Source organism: Scylla paramamosain, chromosome 36, assembly GCF_035594125.1.
Source record: "Scylla paramamosain isolate STU-SP2022 chromosome 36, ASM3559412v1, whole genome shotgun sequence".
In the NCBI taxonomy this organism is placed as follows: Eukaryota; Metazoa; Arthropoda; class Malacostraca; order Decapoda; family Portunidae; genus Scylla; species Scylla paramamosain.
In genome coordinates, this window is record NC_087186.1 from 12956908 (window position 1) to 12962103 (window position 5196).

Sequence of the window (5196 nt, forward strand, 5' to 3'; positions counted from 1 at the left end):
AAGCACAGAGGAAGGCAGCATAACATTTTATTGTGACATACATACTGCCCTTCAATCTTCATTTTAACATTTAGATCATTCAGGATTGAAGGAAAAATGTTTCTAAGCACAGTGTGATATGTTAGTGTGATAAGTTTGACCAGCACAACATCGGCTGAGGTTATTCAATTATCCCCAGTGTTTTTCCAAAGATATGCATATGCGCGCCGTGTGATTCCCTCCTGTCACATCCTTTATGCAAATCACCTTCTCACCTTATAAATATTCATCGTTTATCACTCATCTCTAACTCTCTCTCTCTCTCTCTCTCTCTCTCTCTCTCTCTCTCTCTCTCTCTCTCTCTCTCTCTCTCTCTCTCTCTCTCTCTCTCTCTCTCTCTCTCTCCGGCTGCTGCTTCTCTTCCTAGTTTTTCTTTCATCTCCTACTTATCATTTTCCTCCAGATTCTTTTTTCTTTTTTTCTTTTTCATCTTTATCTTCCTCCTCCTCCTCCTAGTTCACTTTTATTCTCCACCAAGTCCTCCTGATCCTCTTATTCATCCTCTTTCTTCTCCAGTTATTCATCTTTATCCTCCTCCTCCTCTTCCTCTTCTTCCTTCTCCTTTTCTTCCTCCTCATCTTCCTTTGTACTTATTACCGTTTTAAAGAAAAGTAGGAAAGTTTCATAAAGATAAACACTTTCATGCATTTTAAAGTTCAGGTTATGTATTTTCCTTCCTTATAACTTTTTTTTTTTACCTATAGTAACAAGTAAATACCCTGAAGCAAAGATTGACAAAGGGCAAGAGGTGAGGGGAGGGGGGTGAGGGGAGGGGGGTGTGAGGAGATACAGGATGGGCGGAGGGGGGGGATGCGTAAAGTCATCTATCTAAAATTCACTGTTTAAAAGTACACAGGAGAATTATTAAAGAAGTAAATGTTTTATCAAGATGTCTCGTGCCTGAATGATTTGCTTTTGTTTTAATTCACGCAAGTTTGTTTTCCCGTACAATGCTGGGATATAAAGCAAAAATGTACAATTCCAGAATGAAGATCAAGATTACTCAAACCATTCCTTTGTTTGTTTTTTTTTTTTTGTTTGCTTCAGAATGGTTTCCTATCTTCATTCGTAGTCTGTAAATCTTTCTTTTGCCTTAGACTTAAACAAATTTTACCTGTATGCTATAATATTTATTGTCTTTTCTCATTGTTGGAAGATACGAGCTTATAACTTTCAATCGTACAGTAAATCATGTCTTTACTTAGTTAACCATTTTCTATTCACACACGAAAGAAAAAAAAAATAATAATACCAATCATAACAATGTACTTAAAATAATAATCTTACGGGAACATTCTTTTTTTTCCTTTTTTAATACCAGCACAGAAATTTATACGCTTTTCATCCAGCCACAAAAAAAAAAGTCAAGAGAAGAAAGAATCATAATGAAAAAATTTACACTTTGAATAGCCATCTTAAATCTCTTTTGAATGTATATATAATCCCTCCCAAAAAAAGGAGATGGAGGAGGAGGAGGAGGAGGAGGAGGAGGAGGAGGAGGAGGAGGAGGAGGAGGAGAGAAAAATCAAAATCAACAACAACAACAACAACAACAAGCACCAGGGCAGCGAGACTTCCCAACCTGAACAGACTAACCTCACTGTGAACCATTACACTGGAAGAACAACACTTCCCACGCTGCTAGGGACACCCAACCTTTCTCCCCTCATTTTTTTTTACACTAGCTCAGGAATATTACACGAACATCAAAGAAGAGCGAAGAAATACACAGAAGATATATATTTTTTACCCTCTCTCCCTCAATGCACCTTTTCCTTATGATATTGAGAAAAACAACATTATATTCCAAAGAAACCTGGTGCTCTTTACATGCCAAAGGGAGGGATAGGATCGCCACACTAATAAGCATAGGGATCCAGTACCTTTCTCCCTCACCCTTTATGCTGAGTCTATCTACTGTGAAAAGAGGGAGATGGGTGGGTTGCTTCGCCTCTTTTTCTCAACACCTGACCCACCAGACCAGACCAGACAGGGCCGGACCTTGAATCTTCTTATCCTACGTTTTCAATGCGAGACGCCAAGCGAAAAATGATGCGCTATTTACAACGGAGATAATAATAATAATAGTAATAATGATGTGACCCCGTTCCATTTTCTTTTGAGTCTTTTTTTTTCCGTGTGTGTGTGTGTGGCTATCGTTCTCTCTCTTTCTCTCTCGTCGGTTTGTACCCGCATCATGGAGAGAGAGAGAGAGAGAGAGAGAGAGAGAGAGAGAGAGAGAGAGAGAGAGAGAGAGAGAGAGAGAGAGAGAGAGAGAGAGAGAGGTGGGGGGGGGAGGGGGCAGTCGCTGAGGGAGTGTTCCTGACTGCCTTGGTTGCCCCGCGAGCTGCTCTTGTCAGTTCGCTAGTGATTTGTTGAACCCTTTTAGCGAGATTGAACTCATGCTGTAGTGGATTCCGGTTCCCTGCATTGTCAAGTCACTCCTCCGTGTTGCCCCCCCTTAAAAAAAATAGAGAAACGGACGAGAGAGAGAGAGAGAGAGAGAGAGAGAGAGAGAGAGAGAGAGAGAGAGAGAGAGAGAGAGAGAAGTGGTGAGAAGCGAGAAATATTTATAACGATTTTTTTTCTGTGGGATTTTTTATAGTTTAGTTTACCTTAAGAAGCTCGTTTTCTTTAGTTCTCTGTGGTTATTTTTACTTTATTATCTTAAGTGATATAATGTAATACGGTGAGTGAGCATCGTAGCTTCATTTTTATTAATATTTTAGCTCGTTTTCTTTAAATATCTGTGTTTTTTACTCTTTTTTTTTTTTTTTGTTATTTTGAAGTGATATGATGTCAAGGTTTTTATATTAATACTGTGAGTGAGCATCGTAGATTTTTTTTTATTTTATCTCTCTTCCCGTGAGGCATCGGGACACACACACACACACACACACACACACACACACACACACACACACACACACACAGTGACGTCACAAGCAGTTTCCAACGCGTGATTTATTTCCTGGCCAGCAGCACTCATTTATCACTCGCTGTTATGGTATCCGATCCTCCTCCTCCTCCTCCTCCTCCTCCTCCTCCTCCTCCTCGCACACCTTTGTCTTCCATCACTATCAATGTTACTGTGGAGGATTTGAAGTGGGTGTGGTGTGCATAGTGGTGTAGTAGTAGTAGTAGTAGTAGTAGTAGTAGTAGTAGTAGTAGTAGTAGTAGTAGTATAGTAATAGTAGTAGTAGTAGTAGTAGTAGTAGTAGTAGTAGTAGTAGTAGTAGTAGTAGTAGTAGTAGTAGTAGTAGTAGTAGTAGTAGTAGTAACAACAACAACAACAACAAACCAAACTCTAAACTAAAGCACACACACACACACACACACACACGAAAGAAACCTCAAACGTTTTCCTTACTTAACCCTATCCTGTCCCTCCACCCTCACCCCCTTGCGGCATTTGACCCTCCCATGACCCCATAAATAGCACCACATGACCCCTAACCCCAATTAACCGAGGTCTCACTCGCACCCAGAGACTCAATTAGAGGGAAACATTTGTAAACTTAACGTGTGACATCCCTCTCAGTTTTCCTCTTATACCTGTTTCCCCTGAGTCTCTCCTTTCCCCCATTTCCTTCGTCTCCCCTTTCTCTCACTCCCTATTCCCTTATTTATCTAGCTTTTCCCATAAGTGTGACGTAAGCAAAATTCTCAGGATCAGTAATGAGGTCAGAACAAGAAATAATATGTTCAAGCTTGAAAAGTTAAATTGAAGAAAGAGATAGGAAGGAATCGCTTCTCAAATAGAGTGGTAAATGAATGGAATGGACTCAGTAATCAGGTTGTTAGTGTTGAGTCATTAAGGAGTTTTTAAAAGAAGATTAGACGTATTTATGAATGGTCATGATTCGTGAAAATAGTTAGGCATATTTCATACAGGGACTGCCACGTGTAGGCCTGATGGTTACTTGCAGTGTCCCTTATTTAAAACGCAAAACGTATATTATAGAAACTTTGGATGATTTTCACACAGCATATAAAAAAATACAAATACAAAAAATATTACTTACAATATTCTGAAAAAAAGGAATGAAAGAAAGAAAAGAGAGAAAAAAAGCAAAAATAACGTGACGTCTGAACAATAAATAAGAAAACGGAGGACGGGCCCGATATGTACTCACTTTTTTTTTCCCCTCTTCAGTCCAAGTCGTATCCGGCGAGTCAGTTTCCCCTTGGCAATAAACACTGGCTCACTTTCCCCTCCCTTGTGTTTACCCCCAAAGCTTCACCTTTCACACCGTTGCCTCTCACACTCTCCCTCCTCTCTCCTCTCCGCTGGGGAACGAACACTGAAAAAAAAAAAAAGAGAGAGAGAAAGAGAGAGAGAAATGAAACACTCGGATTTTGGAAATGTTTTCAGCCCTAAGAATGAACAGGAATGCCTCGAAAAAAATGGAGGTTCGGTGTTTTGGGAAGGGAAAAATGAGCAGGTGCCTGGGAACTTGTAAATAGCCTTCAGGTGGAATTAGACATCCCCTGACACGCTCTTAAACCCGAAACCGCGACCCGCCATCCGCTATTTCCCCTCCGGTAACTAAACTCCAGACTCTATTTGCGATTCTTTAAGCTTTTATTTTTTTTTTTTTTTTTCTTCTTCTTCGTTTCCTTCTCGTCTCCTCCTTGGATGGAGAAGATAAACAAAGGAATAATGAGTAAATAAGTGGAAACGAAGAAAAGGTTATTTATTTACTCTTTTAATCATTTGTTATTTGATATATTTATTCATTCGTTCATTCATTTTCTTGTCGGCTGTTATACACGAGAGAAAAGAAAAGGAAAACAAATTTGGGGAGAAAAATGCTCACTATCTGTCACTCCCATAAGAAAAAATAAATAAATAAATAAAAAGAATATTACTTTTTATCTCAACATGTTTATATACAGGTAGTGAAGCGTCAGTGGTGAGAAAATACAAGAGGGCAGGTCAATTACCACGATCTCATTAGGGAAAACGCCTGTGTCCTTAACTTTTTGACTGGTGTAGCTTCTTAGACTCATATAACTGTCAAGTGTGAATTTAGCTCCAATGAAAGATGATACTCCCAACAAAGACGATCCAATATTTATCATAGCCTTTATTTTAATTGGTGCAAATTTAGATTGAAAGATGGTAGCCATTCAAAAGAGTGATCGATATTATTA

The 5196-nt window shown here is 39.2% G+C and overlaps 1 long non-coding RNA gene across 1 annotated transcript in view; it reads right to left on the minus strand.

Moving 5' to 3' along the window:
- The window catches only part of LOC135091001 (uncharacterized), a 227504-nt gene extending 223195 nt beyond the window's left edge, over window positions 1-4309 (minus strand). The window contains exon 1 of the long non-coding RNA XR_010262236.1: window positions 4176-4309. This is a non-coding gene — a long non-coding RNA (uncharacterized LOC135091001). The remainder of the gene's footprint in view (window positions 1-4175) is intronic.
- Between the last annotated feature and the right edge of the window lie 887 nt (window positions 4310-5196).